This window comes from Ambystoma mexicanum (assembly GCF_040938575.1).
Source record: "Ambystoma mexicanum isolate Mex_15411 chromosome 12 unlocalized genomic scaffold, UKY_AmexF1_1 Mex_chr12_unloc.1, whole genome shotgun sequence".
Taxonomy (NCBI): Eukaryota; Metazoa; Chordata; class Amphibia; order Caudata; family Ambystomatidae; genus Ambystoma; species Ambystoma mexicanum.
In genome coordinates, this window is record NW_027182322.1 from 12905338 (window position 1) to 12930014 (window position 24677).

General features: G+C 36.2%; 20 non-coding genes across 20 annotated transcripts; all 20 read left to right on the top strand.

The window, feature by feature from the left end:
• The first annotated feature begins 982 nt into the window (after positions 1–982).
• TRNAR-UCU (transfer RNA arginine (anticodon UCU)) lies at positions 983–1072 on the top strand. The gene is given in 2 exon segments: positions 983–1019; positions 1037–1072. It is a non-coding gene; the product is annotated as a tRNA-Arg (tRNA).
• A 677-nt stretch (positions 1073–1749) lies between these two features.
• Positions 1750–1839, top strand: TRNAR-UCU (transfer RNA arginine (anticodon UCU)). Its single transcript is given in 2 exon segments — positions 1750–1786; positions 1804–1839. It is a non-coding gene; the product is annotated as a tRNA-Arg (tRNA).
• Positions 1840–3281: 1442 nt separating this feature from the next.
• On the top strand, positions 3282–3371 carry TRNAR-UCU (transfer RNA arginine (anticodon UCU)). Its single transcript is given in 2 exon segments — positions 3282–3318; positions 3336–3371. It is a non-coding gene; the product is annotated as a tRNA-Arg (tRNA).
• A 677-nt stretch (positions 3372–4048) lies between these two features.
• Positions 4049–4138, top strand: TRNAR-UCU (transfer RNA arginine (anticodon UCU)). Its single transcript is given in 2 exon segments — positions 4049–4085; positions 4103–4138. It is a non-coding gene; the product is annotated as a tRNA-Arg (tRNA).
• A 1442-nt stretch (positions 4139–5580) lies between these two features.
• On the top strand, positions 5581–5670 carry TRNAR-UCU (transfer RNA arginine (anticodon UCU)). Its single transcript is given in 2 exon segments — positions 5581–5617; positions 5635–5670. It is a non-coding gene; the product is annotated as a tRNA-Arg (tRNA).
• A 1442-nt stretch (positions 5671–7112) lies between these two features.
• Positions 7113–7202, top strand: TRNAR-UCU (transfer RNA arginine (anticodon UCU)). The gene is given in 2 exon segments: positions 7113–7149; positions 7167–7202. It is a non-coding gene; the product is annotated as a tRNA-Arg (tRNA).
• Positions 7203–7878: 676 nt separating this feature from the next.
• Positions 7879–7968, top strand: TRNAR-UCU (transfer RNA arginine (anticodon UCU)). The gene is given in 2 exon segments: positions 7879–7915; positions 7933–7968. It is a non-coding gene; the product is annotated as a tRNA-Arg (tRNA).
• A 1440-nt stretch (positions 7969–9408) lies between these two features.
• Positions 9409–9498, top strand: TRNAR-UCU (transfer RNA arginine (anticodon UCU)). The gene is given in 2 exon segments: positions 9409–9445; positions 9463–9498. It is a non-coding gene; the product is annotated as a tRNA-Arg (tRNA).
• Positions 9499–10174: 676 nt separating this feature from the next.
• TRNAR-UCU (transfer RNA arginine (anticodon UCU)) lies at positions 10175–10264 on the top strand. Its single transcript is given in 2 exon segments — positions 10175–10211; positions 10229–10264. It is a non-coding gene; the product is annotated as a tRNA-Arg (tRNA).
• Positions 10265–11705: 1441 nt separating this feature from the next.
• Positions 11706–11795, top strand: TRNAR-UCU (transfer RNA arginine (anticodon UCU)). The gene is given in 2 exon segments: positions 11706–11742; positions 11760–11795. It is a non-coding gene; the product is annotated as a tRNA-Arg (tRNA).
• Positions 11796–12472: 677 nt separating this feature from the next.
• Positions 12473–12562, top strand: TRNAR-UCU (transfer RNA arginine (anticodon UCU)). The gene is given in 2 exon segments: positions 12473–12509; positions 12527–12562. It is a non-coding gene; the product is annotated as a tRNA-Arg (tRNA).
• A 1442-nt stretch (positions 12563–14004) lies between these two features.
• TRNAR-UCU (transfer RNA arginine (anticodon UCU)) lies at positions 14005–14094 on the top strand. The gene is given in 2 exon segments: positions 14005–14041; positions 14059–14094. It is a non-coding gene; the product is annotated as a tRNA-Arg (tRNA).
• A 677-nt stretch (positions 14095–14771) lies between these two features.
• TRNAR-UCU (transfer RNA arginine (anticodon UCU)) lies at positions 14772–14861 on the top strand. The gene is given in 2 exon segments: positions 14772–14808; positions 14826–14861. It is a non-coding gene; the product is annotated as a tRNA-Arg (tRNA).
• Positions 14862–16303: 1442 nt separating this feature from the next.
• TRNAR-UCU (transfer RNA arginine (anticodon UCU)) lies at positions 16304–16393 on the top strand. The gene is given in 2 exon segments: positions 16304–16340; positions 16358–16393. It is a non-coding gene; the product is annotated as a tRNA-Arg (tRNA).
• Positions 16394–17835: 1442 nt separating this feature from the next.
• Positions 17836–17925, top strand: TRNAR-UCU (transfer RNA arginine (anticodon UCU)). Its single transcript is given in 2 exon segments — positions 17836–17872; positions 17890–17925. It is a non-coding gene; the product is annotated as a tRNA-Arg (tRNA).
• A 676-nt stretch (positions 17926–18601) lies between these two features.
• Positions 18602–18691, top strand: TRNAR-UCU (transfer RNA arginine (anticodon UCU)). The gene is given in 2 exon segments: positions 18602–18638; positions 18656–18691. It is a non-coding gene; the product is annotated as a tRNA-Arg (tRNA).
• A 1440-nt stretch (positions 18692–20131) lies between these two features.
• On the top strand, positions 20132–20221 carry TRNAR-UCU (transfer RNA arginine (anticodon UCU)). The gene is given in 2 exon segments: positions 20132–20168; positions 20186–20221. It is a non-coding gene; the product is annotated as a tRNA-Arg (tRNA).
• Positions 20222–20897: 676 nt separating this feature from the next.
• TRNAR-UCU (transfer RNA arginine (anticodon UCU)) lies at positions 20898–20987 on the top strand. The gene is given in 2 exon segments: positions 20898–20934; positions 20952–20987. It is a non-coding gene; the product is annotated as a tRNA-Arg (tRNA).
• A 1441-nt stretch (positions 20988–22428) lies between these two features.
• Positions 22429–22518, top strand: TRNAR-UCU (transfer RNA arginine (anticodon UCU)). Its single transcript is given in 2 exon segments — positions 22429–22465; positions 22483–22518. It is a non-coding gene; the product is annotated as a tRNA-Arg (tRNA).
• Positions 22519–23195: 677 nt separating this feature from the next.
• On the top strand, positions 23196–23285 carry TRNAR-UCU (transfer RNA arginine (anticodon UCU)). The gene is given in 2 exon segments: positions 23196–23232; positions 23250–23285. It is a non-coding gene; the product is annotated as a tRNA-Arg (tRNA).
• Positions 23286–24677: the final 1392 nt, after the last annotated feature.

A 24677-nucleotide genomic window follows, 5' to 3' on the forward strand; every position in this document is an offset into this window, starting at 1 on the left:
AATACAGTAATACCCTATTCTCCGAATTTATCCCTAAAGGAACAAAGGTGTAGTTCAAGGTTTCACCCAGAAGTGTGATTCTTCTACAGACATTTTATGTTTCAGAAAACAATTATTCTTTCTTGTATCCCAGAAGGCTTGATAATATGATGTGAAGTAAACACTGGATTGACAAAACTTCGATCATCCCTTAATGTACGCAACTTGATTTTCATCTGGCTCTGTGGCGCAATGGATAGCGGGTTGGACTTCTAAGTGAATTGGTAAAGTCATTCAAAGGTTGTGGGTTCGAATCCCACCAGAGTCGCATTTTTTACTTTCTTATTCAAACAAGGAACATTATGCATGTGAGGAATGTTTATTTTTGGCCGATGCTTTAATCTTAGTATTTGACCCAAGTTGAACCTATGTATCTAATACAGCATGCAACTGAATCAAAAGCAGTCTGCCTTCCATTGCAACAGGAACATATTGCTCATAAGCAATACAACATCACTACCAGAAACTTGGCACTTTTCTAATGTATCCTTCCTTCAGAAACATTGTCTTTATAATAGCTGTAAATGAGATAGACCAAAACACGACACCCTATGCTCAGACATTTGTTTCTAGCGACATATAAAGTAAAATCTTCTTTCAAAGCTATTTATGGCATATTCTCTTTGTGTTTTTGTATTGTTAACCAATTGTATGTCTGCACTTTTTATCCAGTTCTTTTTTATTAAGGTATGGAATTGTTGTCCAAACCAATTCACTTGGCAAGAAAATACTGTAATACCCTATTCTCCGAATTTATCCCTAAAGGAACAAAGGTGTAGTTCAAGGTTTCACCCAGAAGTGTGATTCTTCTACAGACATTTTATGTTTCCGAAAACAATTATTCTTTCTTGTATCCCAGAAGGCTTGATAATATGATGTGAAGTAAACACCGGATTGACAAAACTTCGATCATCCCTTAATGTACGCAAGTTGCTGTGCATCTGGCTCTGTGGCGCAATGGATAGCGCGTTGGACTTCTAAGTGAATTGGCAAAGTCATTCAAAGGTTGTGGGTTCAAATCCCACCAGAGTCGCATTTTTTACTTTCTTATTCAAACAAGGAACATTATGCATGTGAGGAATGTTTATTTTTGGCCGATGCTTTAATCTTAGTATTTGACCCAAGTTGAACCTATGTATCTAATACAGCATGCAACTGAATCAAAAGCAGTCTGCCTTCCATTGCAACAGGAACATATTGCTCATAAGCAATACAACATCACTGCCAGAAACTTTGCACTTTCCTAATGTATCTTTCCTTCAGAAACATTGTCTTTATAATAGCTGTAAATGAGATAGACCAAAAACACGACACCCTACACTCAGACATTTGTTTCTAGCGACATATAAAGTAAAATCTTCTTTCAAAGCTATTTATGGTATATTCTCTTTGTGTTTTTGTATTGTTAACCAATTGTATGTATGCACTTTTTATCCAGTTCTTTTTTATTAAGGTATGGAATTGTTGTCCAAACCTATTCACTTGGCAAGAAAATACTGTAATACCCTATTCTCTGAATTTCTCCCCAAGCGAACAAAGGTGCAGTTCAAGGTTTCACACAGAAGTGTGATTCTTGCTACAGACATTTTATGTTTCAGAAAACAATCATTCTTTGATGTGTCCCAGAAGGCTTGATAATGTGATGTGAAGTAAACACCGGATTGACAAAACTTCGATCATCCCTTAATGTACGCAAGTTGATTTTCATCTGGCTCTGTGGCGCAATGGATAGCGCATTGGACTTCTAAGTGAATTGGCAAAGTCATTCAAAGGTTGTGGGTTCGAATCCCACCAGAGTCACATTTTTTACTTTCTTATTCAAACAAGGAACATTATGCATGTGAGGAATGTTTATTTTTGGCCGATGCTTTAATCTTAGTATTTGACCCAAGTTGAACCTATGTATCTAATACAGCATGCAACTGAATCAAAAGCAGTCTGCCTTCCATTGCAACAGGAACATATTGCTCATAAGGAATACAACATCACTGCCAGAAACTTTGCACTTTCCTAATGTATCCTTCCTTCAGAAACATTGTCTTTATAATAGCTGTAAATGAGATAGACCAAAAACACGACACCCTACACTCAGACATTTGTTTCTAGCGACATATAAAGTAAAATCTTCTTTCAAAGCTATTTATGGTATATTCTCTTTGTGTTTTTGTATTGTTAACCAATTGTATGGCTGCACTTTTTATCCAGTTCTTTTTTATTAAGGTATGGAATTGTTGTCCAAACGTATTCAGTTTGCAAGAAAATACAGTAATACCCTATTCTCCGAATTTATCCCTAAAGGAACAAAGGTGTAGTTCAAGGTTTCACCCAGAAGTGTGATTCTTCTACAGACATTTTATGTTTCAGAAAACAATTATTCTTTCTTGTATCCCAGAAGGCTTGATAATATGATGTGAAGTAAACACTGGATTGACAAAACTTCGATCATCCCTTAATGTACGCAAGTTGATTTTCATCTGGCTCAGTGGCGCAATGGATAGCGCGTTGGACTTCTCAGTGAATTGGCAAAGTCATTCAAAGGTTGTGGGTTCGAATCCCACCAGAGTCGTATTTTTTACTTTCTTATTCAAACAAGGAACATTATGCATGTGAGGAATGTTTATTTTTGGCCGATGCTTTAATCTTAGTATTTGACCCAAGTTGAACCAATGTATCTAATACAGCATGCAACTGAATCAAAAGCAGTCTGCCTTCCATTGCAACAGGAACATATTGCTCATAAGCAATACAACATCACTGCCAGAAACTTTGCACTTTCCTAATGTATCCTTCCTTCAGAAACATTGTCTTTATAATAGCTGTAAATGAGATAGACCAAAAACACGACACCCTACACTCAGACATTTGTTTCTAGCGACATATAAAGTAAAATCTTCTTTCAAAGCTATTTATGGTATATTCTCTTTGTGTTTTTGTATTGTTAACCAATTGTATGGCTGCACTTTTTATCCAGTTCTTTTTTATTAAGGTATGGAATTGTTGTCCAAACGTATTCAGTTTGCAAGAAAAAACAGTAATACCCTATTCTCCGAATTTATCCCTAAAGGAACAAAGGTGTAGTTCAAGGTTTCACCCAGAAGTGTGATTCTTCTACAGACATTTTATGTTTCCGAAAACAATTATTCTTTCTTGTATCCCAGAAGGCTTGATAATATGATGTGAAGTAAACACCGGATTGACAAAACTTCGATCATCCCTTAATGTACGCAAGTTGCTGTGCATCTGGCTCTGTGGCGCAATGGATAGCGCGTTGGACTTCTAAGTGAATTGGCAAAGTCATTCAAAGGTTGTGGGTTCAAATCCCACCAGAGTCGCATTTTTTACTTTCTTATTCAAACAAGGAACATTATGCATGTGAGGAATGTTTATTTTTGGCCGATGCTTTAATCTTAGTATTTGACCCAAGTTGAACCTATGTATCTAATACAGCATGCAACTGAATCAAAAGCAGTCTGCCTTCCATTGCAACAGGAACATATTGCTCATAAGCAATACAACATCACTGCCAGAAACTTTGCACTTTCCTAATGTATCTTTCCTTCAGAAACATTGTCTTTATAATAGCTGTAAATGAGATAGACCAAAAACACGACACCCTACACTCAGACATTTGTTTCTAGCGACATATAAAGTAAAATCTTCTTTCAAAGCTATTTATGGTATATTCTCTTTGTGTTTTTGTATTGTTAACCAATTGTATGTATGCACTTTTTATCCAGTTCTTTTTTATTAAGGTATGGAATTGTTGTCCAAACCTATTCACTTGGCAAGAAAATACTGTAATACCCTATTCTCTGAATTTCTCCCCAAGCGAACAAAGGTGCAGTTCAAGGTTTCACACAGAAGTGTGATTCTTGCTACAGACATTTTATGTTTCAGAAAACAATCATTCTTTGATGTGTCCCAGAAGGCTTGATAATGTGATGTGACGTAAACACCGGATTGACAAAACTTCGATCATCCCTTAATGTACGCAAGTTGATTTTCATCTGGCTCTGTGGCGCAATGGATAGCGCATTGGACTTCTAAGTGAATTGGCAAAGTCATTCAAAGGTTGTGGGTTCGAATCCCACCAGAGTCACATTTTTTACTTTCTTATTCAAACAAGGAACATTATGCATGTGAGGAATGTTTATTTTTGGCCGATGCTTTAATCTTAGTATTTGACCCAAGTTGAACCTATGTATCTAATACAGCATGCAACTGAATCAAAAGCAGTCTGCCTTCCATTGCAACAGGAACATATTGCTCATAAGGAATACAACATCACTGCCAGAAACTTTGCACTTTCCTAATGTATCCTTCCTTCAGAAACATTGTCTTTATAATAGCTGTAAATGAGATAGACCAAAAACACGACACCCTACACTCAGACATTTGTTTCTAGCGACATATAAAGTAAAATCTTCTTTCAAAGCTATTTATGGTATATTCTCTTTGTGTTTTTGTATTGTTAACCAATTGTATGGCTGCACTTTTTATCCAGTTCTTTTTTATTAAGGTATGGAATTGTTGTCCAAACGTATTCAGTTTGCAAGAAAATACAGTAATACCCTATTCTCCGAATTTATCCCTAAAGGAACAAAGGTGTAGTTCAAGGTTTCACCCAGAAGTGTGATTCTTCTACAGACATTTTATGTTTCAGAAAACAATTATTCTTTCTTGTATCCCAGAAGGCTTGATAATATGATGTGAAGTAAACACTGGATTGACAAAACTTCGATCATCCCTTAATGTACGCAAGTTGATTTTCATCTGGCTCAGTGGCGCAATGGATAGCGCGTTGGACTTCTAAGTGAATTGGCAAAGTCATTCAAAGGTTGTGGGTTCGAATCCCACCAGAGTCGTATTTTTTACTTTCTTATTCAAACAAGGAACATTATGCATGTGAGGAATGTTTATTTTTGGCCGATGCTTTAATCTTAGTATTTGACCCAAGTTGAACCAATGTATCTAATACAGCATGCAACTGAATCAAAAGCAGTCTGCCTTCCATTGCAACAGGAACATATTGCTCATAAGCAATACAACATCACTGCCAGAAACTTTGCACTTTCCTAATGTATCCTTCCTTCAGAAACATTGTCTTTATAATAGCTGTAAATGAGATAGACCAAAAACACGACACCCTACACTCAGACATTTGTTTCTAGCGACATATAAAGTAAAATCTTCTTTCAAAGCTATTTATGGTATATTCTCTTTGTGTTTTTGTATTGTTAACCAATTGTATGTCTGCACTTTTTATCCAGTTCTTTTTTATTAAGGTATGAAATTGTTGTCCAAACCAATTCACTTGGCAAGAAAATACTGTAATACCCTATTCTCTGAATTTCTCCCTAAAGGAACAAAGGTGTAGTTCAAGGTTTCACCCAGAAGTGTGATTCTTCTACAGACATTTTATGTTTCAGAAAACAATTATTCTTTCTTGTATCCCAGAAGGCTTGATAATATGATGTGAAGTAAACACTGGATTGACAAAACCTCGATCATCCCCTGATGTACGCAAGTTGATGGTCATCTGGCTCTGTGGCGCAATGGATAGCGCGTTGGACTTCTAAGTGAATTGGCAAAGTCATTCAAAGGTTGTGGGTTCGAATCCCACCAGAGTCGCATTTTTTACTTTCTTATTCAAACAAGGAACATTATGCATGTGAGGAATGTTTATTTTTGGCCGATGCTTTAATCTTAGTATTTGACCCAAGTTGAACCTATGTATCTAATACAGCATGCAACTGAATCAAAAGCAGTCTGCCTTCCATTGCAACAGGAACATATTGCTCATAAGCAATACAACATCACTGCCAGAAACCTTGCACTTTCCTAATGTATCCTTCCTTCAGAAACATTGTCTTTATAATAGCTGTAAATGAGATAGACCAAAAACACGACACCCTACACTCAGACATTTGTTTCTAGCGACATATAAAGTAAAATCTTCTTTCAAAGCTATTTATGGTATATTCTCTTTGTGTTTTTGTATTGTTAACCAATTGTATGGCTGCACTTTTTATCCAGTTCTTTTTTATTAAGGTATGGAATTGTTGTCCAAACGTATTCAGTTTGCAAGAAAATACAGTAATACCCTATTCTCCGAATTTATCCCTAAAGGAACAAAGGTGTAGTTCAAGGTTTCACCCAGAAGTGTGATTCTTCTACAGACATTTTATGTTTCAGAAAACAATTATTCTTTCTTGTATCCCAGAAGGCTTGATAATATGATGTGAAGTAAACACTGGATTGACAAAACTTCGATCATCCCTTAATGTACGCAACTTGATTTTCATCTGGCTCTGTGGCGCAATGGATAGCGGGTTGGACTTCTAAGTGAATTGGTAAAGTCATTGAAAGGTTGTGGGTTCGAATCCCACCAGAGTCGCATTTTTTACTTTCTTATTCAAACAAGGAACATTATGCATGTGAGGAATGTTTATTTTTGGCCGATGCTTTAATCTTAGTATGTGACCCAAGTTGAACCTATGTATCTAATACAGCATGCAACTGAATCAAAAGCAGTCTGCCTTCCATTGCAACAGGAACATATTGCTCATAAGCAATACAACATCACTGCCAGAAACTTTGCACTTTCCTAATGTATCCTTCCTTCAGAAACATTGTCTTTATAATAGCTGTAAATGAGATAGACCAAAAACACGACACCCTACACTCAGACATTTGTTTCTAGCGACATATAAAGTAAAATCTTCTTTCAAAGCTATTTATGGTATATTCTCTTTGTGTTTTTGTATTGTTAACCAATTGTATGGCTGCACTTTTTATCCAGTTCTTTTTAATTAAGGTATGGAATTGTTGTCCAAACGTATTCAGTTTGCAAGAAAATACAGTAATACCCTATTCTCCGAATTTATCCCTAAAGGAACAAAGGTGTAGTTCAAGGTTTCACCCAGAAGTGTGATTCTTCTACAGACATTTTATGTTTCAGAAAACAATTATTCTTTCTTGTATCCCAGAAGGCTTGATAATATGATGTGAAGTAAACACTGGATTGACAAAACCTCGATCATCCCCTGATGTACGCAAGTTGATTGTCATCTGGCTCTGTGGCGCAATGGATAGCGCGTTGGACTTCTAAGTGAATTGGCAAAGTCATTCAAAGGTTGTGGGTTCGAATCCCACCAGAGTCGCATTTTTTACTTTCTTATTCAAACAAGGAACATTATGCATGTGAGGAATGTTTATTTTTGGCCGATGCTTTAATCTTAGTATGTGACCCAAGTTGAACCTATGTATCTAATACAGCATGCAACTGAATCAAAAGCAGTCTGCCTTCCATTGCAACAGGAACATATTGCTCATAAGCAATACAACATCACTGCCAGAAACTTTGCACTTTCCTAATGTATCCTTCCTTCAGAAACATTGTCTTTATAATAGCTGTAAATGAGATGGACCAAAAACACGACACCCTACACTCAGACATTTGTTTCTAGCGACATATAAAGTAAAATCTTCTTTCAAAGCTATTTATGGTATATTCTCTTTGTGTTTTTGTATTGTTAACCAATTGTATGTCTGCACTTTTTATCCAGTTCTTTTTTATTAAGGTATGGAATTGTTGTCCAAACCAATTCACTTGGCAAGAAAATACTGTAATACCCTATTCTCCGAATTTATCCCTAAAGGAACAAAGGTGTAGTTCAAGGTTTCACCCAGAAGTGTGATTCTTCTACAGACATTTTATGTTTCCGAAAACAATTATTCTTTCTTGTATCCCAGAAGGCTTGATAATATGATGTGAAGTAAACACCGGATTGACAAAACTTCGATCATCCCTTAATGTACTCAAGTTGATGTGCATCTGGCTCTGTGGTGCAATGGATAGCGCGTTGGACTTCTAAGTGAATTGGCAAAGTCATTCAAAGGTTGTGGGTTCGAATCCCACCAGAGTCGCATTTTTTACTTTCTTATTCAAACAAGGAACATTATGCATGTGAGGAATGTTTATTTTTGGCCGATGCTTTAATCTTAGTATTTGACCCAAGTTGAACCAATGTATCTAATACAGCATGCAACTGAATCAAAAGCAGTCTGCCTTCCATTGCAACAGGAACATATTGCTCATAAGCAATACAACATCACTGCCAGAAACTTTGCACTTTCCTAATGTATCCTTCCTTCAGAAACATTGTCTTTATAATAGCTGTAAATGAGATAGACCAAAAACACGACACCCTACACTCAGACATTTGTTTCTAGCGACATATAAAGTAAAATCTTCTTTCAAAGCTATTTATGGTATATTCTCTTTGTGTTTTTGTATTGTTAACCAATTGTATGGCTGCACTTTTTATCCAGTTCTTTTTTATTAAGGTATGGAATTGTTGTCCAAACGTATTCAGTTTGCAAGAAAAAACAGTAATACCCTATTCTCCGAATTTATCCCTAAAGGAACAAAGGTGTAGTTCAAGGTTTCACCCAGAAGTGTGATTCTTCTACAGACATTTTATGTTTCGGAAAACAATTATTCTTTCTTGTATCCCAGAAGGCTTGATAATATGATGTGAAGTAAACACTGGATTGACAAAACGTCGATCATCCCTTACTGTACGCAAGTGGATTTTTATCTCCCTCTGTGGCGCAATGGATAGCGCGTTGGACTTCTAAGTGAATTTGCAAAGTCATTCAAAGGTTGTGGGTTTGAATCCCACCAGAGTCGCATTTTTTACTTTCTTATTCAAACAAGGAACATTATGCATGTGAGGAATGTCTTTTTTGGCCGATGCTTTAATCTTAGTATTTGACCCAAGTTGAACCTATGTATCTAATACAGCATGCAACTGAAGCAAAAGCAGTCTGCCTTCCATTGCAACAGGAACATATTGCTCATAAGCAATACAACATCACTGCCAGAAACTTTGCACTTTCCTAATGTATCCTTCCTTCAGAAACATTGTCTTTATAATAGCTGTAAATGAGATAGACCAAAAACACAACACCCTACACTCAGACATTTGTTTCTAGCGACATATAAAGTAAAATATTCTTTCAAAACTATTTATGGTATATTCTCTTTGTGTTTTTGTATTGTTAACCAATTGTATGGCTGCACTTTTTATCCAGTTCTTTTTTATTAAGGTATGGAATTGTTGTCCAAACGTATCAGTTTGCAAGAAAATACAGTAATACCCTATTCTCCGAATTTATCCCTAAAGGAACAAAGGTGTAGTTCAAGGTTTCACCCAGAAGTGTGATTCTTCTACAGACATTTTATGTTTCAGAAAACAATTATTCTTTCTTGTATCCCAGAAGGCTTGATAATATGATGTGAAGTAAACACTGGATTGACAAAACCTCGATCATCCCCTGATGTACGCAAGTTGATTGTCATCTGGCTCTGTGGCGCAATGGATAGCGCGTTGGACTTCTAAGTGAATTGGCAAAGTCATTCAAAGGTTGTGGGTTCGAATCCCACCAGAGTCGCATTTTTTACTTTCTTATTCAAACAAGGAACATTATGCATGTGAGGAATGTTTATTTTTGGCCGATGCTTTAATCTTAGTATTTGACCCAAGTTGAACCTATGTATCTAATACAGCATGCAACTGAATCAAAAGCAGTCTGCCTTCCATTGCAACAGGAACATATTGCTCATAAGCAATACAACATCACTGTCAGAAACTTTGCACTTTCCTAATGTATCCTTCCTTCAGAAACATTGTCTTTATAATAGCTGTAAATGAGATAGACCAAAAACACGACACCCTACACTCAGACATTTGTTTCTAGCGACATATAAAGTAAAATCTTCTTTCAAAGCTATTTATGGTATATTCTCTTTGTGTTTTTGTATTGTTAACCAATTGTATGGCTGCACTTTTTATCCAGTTCTTTTTTATTAAGGTATGGAATTGTTGTCCAAACGTATTCAGTTTGCAAGAAAATACAGTAATACCCTATTCTCCGAATTTATCCCTAAAGGAACAAAGGTGTAGTTCAAGGTTTCACCCAGAAGTGTGATTCTTCTACAGACATTTTATGTTTCAGAAAACAATTATTCTTTCTTGTATCCCAGAAGGCTTGATAATATGATGTGAAGTAAACACTGGATTGACAAAACCTCGATCATCCCCTGATGTACGCAAGTTGATTGTCATCTGGCTCTGTGGCGCAATGGATAGCGCGTTGGACTTCTAAGTGAATTGGCAAAGTCATTCAAAGGTTGTGGGTTCGAATCCCACCAGAGTCGCATTTTTTACTTTCTTATTCAAACAAGGAACATTATGCATGTGAGGAATGTTTATTTTTGGCCGATGCTTTAATCTTAGTATTTGACCCAAGTTGAACCTATGTATCTAATACAGCATGCAACTGAATCAAAAGCAGTCTGCCTTCCATTGCAACAGGAACATATTGCTCATAAGCAATACAACATCACTGCCAGAAACCTTGCACTTTCCTAATGTATCCTTCCTTCAGAAACATTGTCTTTATAATAGCTGTAAATGAGATAGACCAAAAACACGACACCCTACACTCAGACATTTGTTTCTAGCGACATATAAAGTAAAATCTTCTTTCAAAGCTATTTATGGTATATTCTCTTTGTGTTTTTGTATTGTTAACCAATTGTATGGCTGCACTTTTTATCCAGTTCTTTTTTATTAAGGTATGGAATTGTTGTCCAAACGTATTCAGTTTGCAAGAAAATACAGTAATACCCTATTCTCCGAATTTATCCCTAAAGGAACAAAGGTGTAGTTCAAGGTTTCACCCAGAAGTGTGATTCTTCTACAGACATTTTATGTTTCAGAAAACAATTATTCTTTCTTGTATCCCAGAAGGCTTGATAATATGATGTGAAGTAAACACTGGATTGACAAAACTTCGATCATCCCTTAATGTACGCAACTTGATTTTCATCTGGCTCTGTGGCGCAATGGATAGCGGGTTGGACTTCTAAGTGAATTGGTAAAGTCATTCAAAGGTTGTGGGTTCGAATCCCACCAGAGTCGCATTTTTTACTTTCTTATTCAAACAAGGAACATTATGCATGTGAGGAATGTTTATTTTTGGCCGATGCTTTAATCTTAGTATTTGACCCAAGTTGAACCTATGTATCTAATACAGCATGCAACTGAATCAAAAGCAGTCTGCCTTCCATTGCAACAGGAACATATTGCTCATAAGCAATACAACATCACTACCAGAAACTTGGCACTTTTCTAATGTATCCTTCCTTCAGAAACATTGTCTTTATAATAGCTGTAAATGAGATAGACCAAAACACGACACCCTATGCTCAGACATTTGTTTCTAGCGACATATAAAGTAAAATCTTCTTTCAAAGCTATTTATGGCATATTCTCTTTGTGTTTTTGTATTGTTAACCAATTGTATGTCTGCACTTTTTATCCAGTTCTTTTTTATTAAGGTATGGAATTGTTGTCCAAACCAATTCACTTGGCAAGAAAATACTGTAATACCCTATTCTCCGAATTTATCCCTAAAGGAACAAAGGTGTAGTTCAAGGTTTCACCCAGAAGTGTGATTCTTCTACAGACATTTTATGTTTCCGAAAACAATTATTCTTTCTTGTATCCCAGAAGGCTTGATAATATGATGTGAAGTAAACACCGGATTGACAAAACTTCGATCATCCCTTAATGTACGCAAGTTGCTGTGCATCTGGCTCTGTGGCGCAATGGATAGCGCGTTGGACTTCTAAGTGAATTGGCAAAGTCATTCAAAGGTTGTGGGTTCAAATCCCACCAGAGTCGCATTTTTTACTTTCTTATTCAAACAAGGAACATTATGCATGTGAGGAATGTTTATTTTTGGCCGATGCTTTAATCTTAGTATTTGACCCAAGTTGAACCTATGTATCTAATACAGCATGCAACTGAATCAAAAGCAGTCTGCCTTCCATTGCAACAGGAACATATTGCTCATAAGCAATACAACATCACTGCCAGAAACTTTGCACTTTCCTAATGTATCTTTCCTTCAGAAACATTGTCTTTATAATAGCTGTAAATGAGATAGACCAAAAACACGACACCCTACACTCAGACATTTGTTTCTAGCGACATATAAAGTAAAATCTTCTTTCAAAGCTATTTATGGTATATTCTCTTTGTGTTTTTGTATTGTTAACCAATTGTATGTATGCACTTTTTATCCAGTTCTTTTTTATTAAGGTATGGAATTGTTGTCCAAACCTATTCACTTGGCAAGAAAATACTGTAATACCCTATTCTCTGAATTTCTCCCCAAGCGAACAAAGGTGCAGTTCAAGGTTTCACACAGAAGTGTGATTCTTGCTACAGACATTTTATGTTTCAGAAAACAATCATTCTTTGATGTGTCCCAGAAGGCTTGATAATGTGATGTGAAGTAAACACCGGATTGACAAAACTTCGATCATCCCTTAATGTACGCAAGTTGATTTTCATCTGGCTCTGTGGCGCAATGGATAGCGCATTGGACTTCTAAGTGAATTGGCAAAGTCATTCAAAGGTTGTGGGTTCGAATCCCACCAGAGTCACATTTTTTACTTTCTTATTCAAACAAGGAACATTATGCATGTGAGGAATGTTTATTTTTGGCCGATGCTTTAATCTTAGTATTTGACCCAAGTTGAACCTATGTATCTAATACAGCATGCAACTGAATCAAAAGCAGTCTGCCTTCCATTGCAACAGGAACATATTGCTCATAAGGAATACAACATCACTGCCAGAAACTTTGCACTTTCCTAATGTATCCTTCCTTCAGAAACATTGTCTTTATAATAGCTGTAAATGAGATAGACCAAAAACACGACACCCTACACTCAGACATTTGTTTCTAGCGACATATAAAGTAAAATCTTCTTTCAAAGCTATTTATGGTATATTCTCTTTGTGTTTTTGTATTGTTAACCAATTGTATGGCTGCACTTTTTATCCAGTTCTTTTTTATTAAGGTATGGAATTGTTGTCCAAACGTATTCAGTTTGCAAGAAAATACAGTAATACCCTATTCTCCGAATTTATCCCTAAAGGAACAAAGGTGTAGTTCAAGGTTTCACCCAGAAGTGTGATTCTTCTACAGACATTTTATGTTTCAGAAAACAATTATTCTTTCTTGTATCCCAGAAGGCTTGATAATATGATGTGAAGTAAACACTGGATTGACAAAACTTCGATCATCCCTTAATGTACGCAAGTTGATTTTCATCTGGCTCAGTGGCGCAATGGATAGCGCGTTGGACTTCTCAGTGAATTGGCAAAGTCATTCAAAGGTTGTGGGTTCGAATCCCACCAGAGTCGTATTTTTTACTTTCTTATTCAAACAAGGAACATTATGCATGTGAGGAATGTTTATTTTTGGCCGATGCTTTAATCTTAGTATTTGACCCAAGTTGAACCAATGTATCTAATACAGCATGCAACTGAATCAAAAGCAGTCTGCCTTCCATTGCAACAGGAACATATTGCTCATAAGCAATACAACATCACTGCCAGAAACTTTGCACTTTCCTAATGTATCCTTCCTTCAGAAACATTGTCTTTATAATAGCTGTAAATGAGATAGACCAAAAACACGACACCCTACACTCAGACATTTGTTTCTAGCGACATATAAAGTAAAATCTTCTTTCAAAGCTATTTATGGTATATTCTCTTTGTGTTTTTGTATTGTTAACCAATTGTATGGCTGCACTTTTTATCCAGTTCTTTTTTATTAAGGTATGGAATTGTTGTCCAAACGTATTCAGTTTGCAAGAAAAAACAGTAATACCCTATTCTCCGAATTTATCCCTAAAGGAACAAAGGTGTAGTTCAAGGTTTCACCCAGAAGTGTGATTCTTCTACAGACATTTTATGTTTCCGAAAACAATTATTCTTTCTTGTATCCCAGAAGGCTTGATAATATGATGTGAAGTAAACACCGGATTGACAAAACTTCGATCATCCCTTAATGTACGCAAGTTGCTGTGCATCTGGCTCTGTGGCGCAATGGATAGCGCGTTGGACTTCTAAGTGAATTGGCAAAGTCATTCAAAGGTTGTGGGTTCAAATCCCACCAGAGTCGCATTTTTTACTTTCTTATTCAAACAAGGAACATTATGCATGTGAGGAATGTTTATTTTTGGCCGATGCTTTAATCTTAGTATTTGACCCAAGTTGAACCTATGTATCTAATACAGCATGCAACTGAATCAAAAGCAGTCTGCCTTCCATTGCAACAGGAACATATTGCTCATAAGCAATACAACATCACTGCCAGAAACTTTGCACTTTCCTAATGTATCTTTCCTTCAGAAACATTGTCTTTATAATAGCTGTAAATGAGATAGACCAAAAACACGACACCCTACACTCAGACATTTGTTTCTAGCGACATATAAAGTAAAATCTTCTTTCAAAGCTATTTATGGTATATTCTCTTTGTGTTTTTGTATTGTTAACCAATTGTATGTATGCACTTTTTATCCAGTTCTTTTTTATTAAGGTATGGAATTGTTGTCCAAACCTATTCACTTGGCAAGAAAATACTGTAATACCCTATTCTCTGAATTTCTCCCCAAGCGAACAAAGGTGCAGTTCAAGGTTTCACACAGAAGTGTGATTCTTGCTACAGACATTTTATGTTTCAGAAAACAATCATTCTTTGATGTGTCCCAGAAGGCTTGATAATGTGATGTGACGTAAACACCGGATTGACAAAACTTCGATCATCCCTTAATGTACGCAAGTTGATTTTCATCTGGCTCTGTGGCGCAATGGATAGCGCATTGGACTTCTAAGTGAATTGGCAAAGTCATTCAAAGGTTGTGGGTTCGAATCCCACCAGAGTCACATTTTTTACTTTCTTATTCAAACAAGGAACATTATGCATGTGAGGAATGTTTATTTTTGGCCGATGCTTTAATCTTAGTATTTGACCCAAGTTGAACCTATGTATCTAATACAGCATGCAACTGAATCAAAAGCAGTCTGCCTTCCATTGCAACAGGAACATATTGCTCATAAGGAATACAACATCACTGCCAGAAACTTTGCACTTTCCTAATGTATCCTTCCTTCAGAAACATTGTCTTTATAATAGCTGTAAATGAGATAGACCAAAAACACGACACCCTACACTCAGACATTTGTTTCTAGCGACATATAAAGTAAAATCTTCTTTCAAAGCTATTTATGGTATATTCTCTTTGTGTTTTTGTATTGTTAACCAATTGTATGGCTGCACTTTTTATCCAGTTCTTTTTTATTAAGGTATGGAATTGTTGTCCAAACGTATTCAGTTTGCAAGAAAATACAGTAATACCCTATTCTCCGAATTTATCCCTAAAGGAACAAAGGTGTAGTTCAAGGTTTCACCCAGAAGTGTGATTCTTCTACAGACATTTTATGTTTCAGAAAACAATTATTCTTTCTTGTATCCCAGAAGGCTTGATAATATGATGTGAAGTAAACACTGGATTGACAAAACTTCGATCATCCCTTAATGTACGCAAGTTGATTTTCATCTGGCTCAGTGGCGCAATGGATAGCGCGTTGGACTTCTAAGTGAATTGGCAAAGTCATTCAAAGGTTGTGGGTTCGAATCCCACCAGAGTCGTATTTTTTACTTTCTTATTCAAACAAGGAACATTATGCATGTGAGGAATGTTTATTTTTGGCCGATGCTTTAATCTTAGTATTTGACCCAAGTTGAACCAATGTATCTAATACAGCATGCAACTGAATCAAAAGCAGTCTGCCTTCCATTGCAACAGGAACATATTGCTCATAAGCAATACAACATCACTGCCAGAAACTTTGCACTTTCCTAATGTATCCTTCCTTCAGAAACATTGTCTTTATAATAGCTGTAAATGAGATAGACCAAAAACACGACACCCTACACTCAGACATTTGTTTCTAGCGACATATAAAGTAAAATCTTCTTTCAAAGCTATTTATGGTATATTCTCTTTGTGTTTTTGTATTGTTAACCAATTGTATGTCTGCACTTTTTATCCAGTTCTTTTTTATTAAGGTATGAAATTGTTGTCCAAACCAATTCACTTGGCAAGAAAATACTGTAATACCCTATTCTCTGAATTTCTCCCTAAAGGAACAAAGGTGTAGTTCAAGGTTTCACCCAGAAGTGTGATTCTTCTACAGACATTTTATGTTTCAGAAAACAATTATTCTTTCTTGTATCCCAGAAGGCTTGATAATATGATGTGAAGTAAACACTGGATTGACAAAACCTCGATCATCCCCTGATGTACGCAAGTTGATGGTCATCTGGCTCTGTGGCGCAATGGATAGCGCGTTGGACTTCTAAGTGAATTGGCAAAGTCATTCAAAGGTTGTGGGTTCGAATCCCACCAGAGTCGCATTTTTTACTTTCTTATTCAAACAAGGAACATTATGCATGTGAGGAATGTTTATTTTTGGCCGATGCTTTAATCTTAGTATTTGACCCAAGTTGAACCTATGTATCTAATACAGCATGCAACTGAATCAAAAGCAGTCTGCCTTCCATTGCAACAGGAACATATTGCTCATAAGCAATACAACATCACTGCCAGAAACCTTGCACTTTCCTAATGTATCCTTCCTTCAGAAACATTGTCTTTATAATAGCTGTAAATGAGATAGACCAAAAACACGACACCCTACACTCAGACATTTGTTTCTAGCGACATATAAAGTAAAATCTTCTTTCAAAGCTATTTATGGTATATTCTCTTTGTGTTTTTGTATTGTTAACCAATTGTATGGCTGCACTTTTTATCCAGTTCTTTTTTATTAAGGTATGGAATTGTTGTCCAAACGTATTCAGTTTGCAAGAAAATACAGTAATACCCTATTCTCCGAATTTATCCCTAAAGGAACAAAGGTGTAGTTCAAGGTTTCACCCAGAAGTGTGATTCTTCTACAGACATTTTATGTTTCAGAAAACAATTATTCTTTCTTGTATCCCAGAAGGCTTGATAATATGATGTGAAGTAAACACTGGATTGACAAAACTTCGATCATCCCTTAATGTACGCAACTTGATTTTCATCTGGCTCTGTGGCGCAATGGATAGCGGGTTGGACTTCTAAGTGAATTGGTAAAGTCATTGAAAGGTTGTGGGTTCGAATCCCACCAGAGTCGCATTTTTTACTTTCTTATTCAAACAAGGAACATTATGCATGTGAGGAATGTTTATTTTTGGCCGATGCTTTAATCTTAGTATGTGACCCAAGTTGAACCTATGTATCTAATACAGCATGCAACTGAATCAAAAGCAGTCTGCCTTCCATTGCAACAGGAACATATTGCTCATAAGCAATACAACATCACTGCCAGAAACTTTGCACTTTCCTAATGTATCCTTCCTTCAGAAACATTGTCTTTATAATAGCTGTAAATGAGATAGACCAAAAACACGACACCCTACACTCAGACATTTGTTTCTAGCGACATATAAAGTAAAATCTTCTTTCAAAGCTATTTATGGTATATTCTCTTTGTGTTTTTGTATTGTTAACCAATTGTATGGCTGCACTTTTTATCCAGTTCTTTTTAATTAAGGTATGGAATTGTTGTCCAAACGTATTCAGTTTGCAAGAAAATACAGTAATACCCTATTCTCCGAATTTATCCCTAAAGGAACAAAGGTGTAGTTCAAGGTTTCACCCAGAAGTGTGATTCTTCTACAGACATTTTATGTTTCAGAAAACAATTATTCTTTCTTGTATCCCAGAAGGCTTGATAATATGATGTGAAGTAAACACTGGATTGACAAAACCTCGATCATCCCCTGATGTACGCAAGTTGATTGTCATCTGGCTCTGTGGCGCAATGGATAGCGCGTTGGACTTCTAAGTGAATTGGCAAAGTCATTCAAAGGTTGTGGGTTCGAATCCCACCAGAGTCGCATTTTTTACTTTCTTATTCAAACAAGGAACATTATGCATGTGAGGAATGTTTATTTTTGGCCGATGCTTTAATCTTAGTATGTGACCCAAGTTGAACCTATGTATCTAATACAGCATGCAACTGAATCAAAAGCAGTCTGCCTTCCATTGCAACAGGAACATATTGCTCATAAGCAATACAACATCACTGCCAGAAACTTTGCACTTTCCTAATGTATCCTTCCTTCAGAAACATTGTCTTTATAATAGCTGTAAATGAGATGGACCAAAAACACGACACCCTACACTCAGACATTTGTTTCTAGCGACATATAAAGTAAAATCTTCTTTCAAAGCTATTTATGGTATATTCTCTTTGTGTTTTTGTATTGTTAACCAATTGTATGTCTGCACTTTTTATCCAGTTCTTTTTTATTAAGGTATGGAATTGTTGTCCAAACCAATTCACTTGGCAAGAAAATACTGTAATACCCTATTCTCCGAATTTATCCCTAAAGGAACAAAGGTGTAGTTCAAGGTTTCACCCAGAAGTGTGATTCTTCTACAGACATTTTATGTTTCCGAAAACAATTATTCTTTCTTGTATCCCAGAAGGCTTGATAATATGATGTGAAGTAAACACCGGATTGACAAAACTTCGATCATCCCTTAATGTACTCAAGTTGATGTGCATCTGGCTCTGTGGTGCAATGGATAGCGCGTTGGACTTCTAAGTGAATTGGCAAAGTCATTCAAAGGTTGTGGGTTCGAATCCCACCAGAGTCGCATTTTTTACTTTCTTATTCAAACAAGGAACATTATGCATGTGAGGAATGTTTATTTTTGGCCGATGCTTTAATCTTAGTATTTGACCCAAGTTGAACCAATGTATCTAATACAGCATGCAACTGAATCAAAAGCAGTCTGCCTTCCATTGCAACAGGAACATATTGCTCATAAGCAATACAACATCACTGCCAGAAACTTTGCACTTTCCTAATGTATCCTTCCTTCAGAAACATTGTCTTTATAATAGCTGTAAATGAGATAGACCAAAAACACGACACCCTACACTCAGACATTTGTTTCTAGCGACATATAAAGTAAAATCTTCTTTCAAAGCTATTTATGGTATATTCTCTTTGTGTTTTTGTATTGTTAACCAATTGTATGGCTGCACTTTTTATCCAGTTCTTTTTTATTAAGGTATGGAATTGTTGTCCAAACGTATTCAGTTTGCAAGAAAAAACAGTAATACCCTATTCTCCGAATTTATCCCTAAAGGAACAAAGGTGTAGTTCAAGGTTTCACCCAGAAGTGTGATTCTTCTACAGACATTTTATGTTTCGGAAAACAATTATTCTTTCTTGTATCCCAGAAGGCTTGATAATATGATGTGAAGTAAACACTGGATTGACAAAACGTCGATCATCCCTTACTGTACGCAAGTGGATTTTTATCTCCCTCTGTGGCGCAATGGATAGCGCGTTGGACTTCTAAGTGAATTTGCAAAGTCATTCAAAGGTTGTGGGTTTGAATCCCACCAGAGTCGCATTTTTTACTTTCTTATTCAAACAAGGAACATTATGCATGTGAGGAATGTCTTTTTTGGCCGATGCTTTAATCTTAGTATTTGACCCAAGTTGAACCTATGTATCTAATACAGCATGCAACTGAAGCAAAAGCAGTCTGCCTTCCATTGCAACAGGAACATATTGCTCATAAGCAATACAACATCACTGCCAGAAACTTTGCACTTTCCTAATGTATCCTTCCTTCAGAAACATTGTCTTTATAATAGCTGTAAATGAGATAGACCAAAAACACAACACCCTACACTCAGACATTTGTTTCTAGCGACATATAAAGTAAAATATTCTTTCAAAACTATTTATGGTATATTCTCTTTGTGTTTTTGTATTGTTAACCAATTGTATGGCTGCACTTTTTATCCAGTTCTTTTTTATTAAGGTATGGAATTGTTGTCCAAACGTATCAGTTTGCAAGAAAATACAGTAATACCCTATTCTCCGAATTTATCCCTAAAGGAACAAAGGTGTAGTTCAAGGTTTCACCCAGAAGTGTGATTCTTCTACAGACATTTTATGTTTCAGAAAACAATTATTCTTTCTTGTATCCCAGAAGGCTTGATAATATGATGTGAAGTAAACACTGGATTGACAAAACCTCGATCATCCCCTGATGTACGCAAGTTGATTGTCATCTGGCTCTGTGGCGCAATGGATAGCGCGTTGGACTTCTAAGTGAATTGGCAAAGTCATTCAAAGGTTGTGGGTTCGAATCCCACCAGAGTCGCATTTTTTACTTTCTTATTCAAACAAGGAACATTATGCATGTGAGGAATGTTTATTTTTGGCCGATGCTTTAATCTTAGTATTTGACCCAAGTTGAACCTATGTATCTAATACAGCATGCAACTGAATCAAAAGCAGTCTGCCTTCCATTGCAACAGGAACATATTGCTCATAAGCAATACAACATCACTGTCAGAAACTTTGCACTTTCCTAATGTATCCTTCCTTCAGAAACATTGTCTTTATAATAGCTGTAAATGAGATAGACCAAAAACACGACACCCTACACTCAGACATTTGTTTCTAGCGACATATAAAGTAAAATCTTCTTTCAAAGCTATTTATGGTATATTCTCTTTGTGTTTTTGTATTGTTAACCAATTGTATGGCTGCACTTTTTATCCAGTTCTTTTTTATTAAGGTATGGAATTGTTGTCCAAACGTATTCAGTTTGCAAGAAAATACAGTAATACCCTATTCTCCGAATTTATCCCTAAAGGAACAAAGGTGTAGTTCAAGGTTTCACCCAGAAGTGTGATTCTTCTACAGACATTTTATGTTTCAGAAAACAATTATTCTTTCTTGTATCCCAGAAGGCTTGATAATATGATGTGAAGTAAACACTGGATTGACAAAACCTCGATCATCCCCTGATGTACGCAAGTTGATTGTCATCTGGCTCTGTGGCGCAATGGATAGCGCGTTGGACTTCTAAGTGAATTGGCAAAGTCATTCAAAGGTTGTGGGTTCGAATCCCACCAGAGTCGCATTTTTTACTTTCTTATTCAAACAAGGAACATTATGCATGTGAGGAATGTTTATTTTTGGCCGATGCTTTAATCTTAGTATTTGACCCAAGTTGAACCTATGTATCTAATACAGCATGCAACTGAATCAAAAGCAGTCTGCCTTCCATTGCAACAGGAACATATTGCTCATAAGCAATACAACATCACTGCCAGAAACCTTGCACTTTCCTAATGTATCCTTCCTTCAGAAACATTGTCTTTATAATAGCTGTAAATGAGATAGACCAAAAACACGACACCCTACACTCAGACATTTGTTTCTAGCGACATATAAAGTAAAATCTTCTTTCAAAGCTATTTATGGTATATTCTCTTTGTGTTTTTGTATTGTTAACCAATTGTATGGCTGCACTTTTTATCCAGTTCTTTTTTATTAAGGTATGGAATTGTTGTCCAAACGTATTCAGTTTGCAAGAAAATACAGTAATACCCTATTCTCCGAATTTATCCCTAAAGGAACAAAGGTGTAGTTCAAGGTTTCACCCAGAAGTGTGATTCTTCTACAGACATTTTATGTTTCAGAAAACAATTATTCTTTCTTGTATCCCAGAAGGCTTGATAATATGATGTGAAGTAAACACTGGATTGACAAAACTTCGATCATCCCTTAATGTACGCAACTTGATTTTCATCTGGCTCTGTGGCGCAATGGATAGCGGGTTGGACTTCTAAGTGAATTGGTAAAGTCATTCAAAGGTTGTGGGTTCGAATCCCACCAGAGTCGCATTTTTTACTTTCTTATTCAAACAAGGAACATTATGCATGTGAGGAATGTTTATTTTTGGCCGATGCTTTAATCTTAGTATTTGACCCAAGTTGAACCTATGTATCTAATACAGCATGCAACTGAATCAAAAGCAGTCTGCCTTCCATTGCAACAGGAACATATTGCTCATAAGCAATACAACATCACTACCAGAAACTTGGCACTTTTCTAATGTATCCTTCCTTCAGAAACATTGTCTTTATAATAGCTGTAAATGAGATAGACCAAAACACGACACCCTATGCTCAGACATTTGTTTCTAGCGACATATAAAGTAAAATCTTCTTTCAAAGCTATTTATGGCATATTCTCTTTGTGTTTTTGTATTGTTAACCAATTGTATGTCTGCACTTTTTATCCAGTTCTTTTTTATTAAGGTATGGAATTGTTGTCCAAACCAATTCACTTGGCAAGAAAATACTGTAATACCCTATTCTCCGAATTTATCCCTAAAGGAACAAAGGTGTAGTTCAAGGTTTCACCCAGAAGTGTGATTCTTCTACAGACATTTTATGTTTCCGAAAACAATTATTCTTTCTTGTATCCCAGAAGGCTTGATAATATGATGTGAAGTAAACACCGGATTGACAAAACTTCGATCATCCCTTAATGTACGCAAGTTGCTGTGCATCTGGCTCTGTGGCGCAATGGATAGCGCGTTGGACTTCTAAGTGAATTGGCAAAGTCATTCAAAGGTTGTGGGTTCAAATCCCACCAGAGTCGCATTTTTTACTTTCTTATTCAAACAAGGAACATTATGCATGTGAGGAATGTTTATTTTTGGCCGATGCTTTAATCTTAGTATTTGACCCAAGTTGAACCTATGTATCTAATACAGCATGCAACTGAATCAAAAGCAGTCTGCCTTCCATTGCAACAGGAACATATTGCTCATAAGCAATACAACATCACTGCCAGAAACTTTGCACTTTCCTAATGTATCTTTCCTTCAGAAACATTGTCTTTATAATAGCTGTAAATGAGATAGACCAAAAACACGACACCCTACACTCAGACATTTGTTTCTAGCGACATATAAAGTAAAATCTTCTTTCAAAGCTATTTATGGTATATTCTCTTTGTGTTTTTGTATTGTTAACCAATTGTATGTATGCACTTTTTATCCAGTTCTTTTTTATTAAGGTATGGAATTGTTGTCCAAACCTATTCACTTGGCAAGAAAATACTGTAATACCCTATTCTCTGAATTTCTCCCCAAGCGAACAAAGGTGCAGTTCAAGGTTTCACACAGAAGTGTGATTCTTGCTACAGACATTTTATGTTTCAGAAAACAATCATTCTTTGATGTGTCCCAGAAGGCTTGATAATGTGATGTGAAGTAAACACCGGATTGACAAAACTTCGATCATCCCTTAATGTACGCAAGTTGATTTTCATCTGGCTCTGTGGCGCAATGGATAGCGCATTGGACTTCTAAGTGAATTGGCAAAGTCATTCAAAGGTTGTGGGTTCGAATCCCACCAGAGTCACATTTTTTACTTTCTTATTCAAACAAGGAACATTATGCATGTGAGGAATGTTTATTTTTGGCCGATGCTTTAATCTTAGTATTTGACCCAAGTTGAACCTATGTATCTAATACAGCATGCAACTGAATCAAAAGCAGTCTGCCTTCCATTGCAACAGGAACATATTGCTCATAAGGAATACAACATCACTGCCAGAAACTTTGCACTTTCCTAATGTATCCTTCCTTCAGAAACATTGTCTTTATAATAGCTGTAAATGAGATAGACCAAAAACACGACACCCTACACTCAGACATTTGTTTCTAGCGACATATAAAGTAAAATCTTCTTTCAAAGCTATTTATGGTATATTCTCTTTGTGTTTTTGTATTGTTAACCAATTGCATGGCTGCACTTTTTATCCAGTTCTTTTTTATTAAGGTATGGAATTGTTGTCCAAACGTATTCAGTTTGCAAGAAAATACAGTAATACCCTATTCTCCGAATTTATCCCTAAAGGAACAAAGGTGTAGTTCAAGGTTTCACCCAGAAGTGTGATTCTTCTACAGACATTTTATGTTTCAGAAAACAATTATTCTTTCTTGTATCCCAGAAGGCTTGATAATATGATGTGAAGTAAACACTGGATTGACAAAACTTCGATCATCCCTTAATGTACGCAAGTTGATTTTCATCTGGCTCAGTGGCGCAATGGATAGCGCATTGGACTTCTAAGTGAATTGGCAAAGTCATTCAAAGGTTGTGGGTTCGAATCCCACCAGAGTCACATTTTTTACTTTCTTATTCAAACAAGGAACATTATGCATGTGAGGAATGTTTATTTTTGGCCGATGCTTTAATCTTAGTATTTGACCCAAGTTGAACCTATGTATCTAATACAGCATGCAACTGAATCAAAAGCAGTCTGCCTTCCATTGCAACAGGAACATATTGCTCATAAGGAATACAACATCACTGCCAGAAACTTTGCACTTTCCTAATGTATCCTTCCTTCAGAAACATTGTCTTTATAATAGCTGTAAATGAGATAGACCAAAAACACGACACCCTACACTCAGACATTTGTTTCTAGCGACATATAAAGTAAAATCTTCTTTCAAAGCTATTTATGGTATATTCTCTTTGTGTTTTTGTATTGTTAACCAATTGTATGGCTGCACTTTTTATCCAGTTCTTTTTTATTAAGGTATGGAATTGTTGTCCAAACGTATTCAGTTTGCAAGAAAATACAGTAATACCCTATTCTCCGAATTTATCCCTAAAGGAACAAAGGTGTAGTTCAAGGTTTCACCCAGAAGTGTGATTCTTCTACAGACATTTTATGTTTCAGAAAACAATTATTCTTTCTTGTATCCCAGAAGGCTTGATAATATGATGTGAAGTAAACACTGG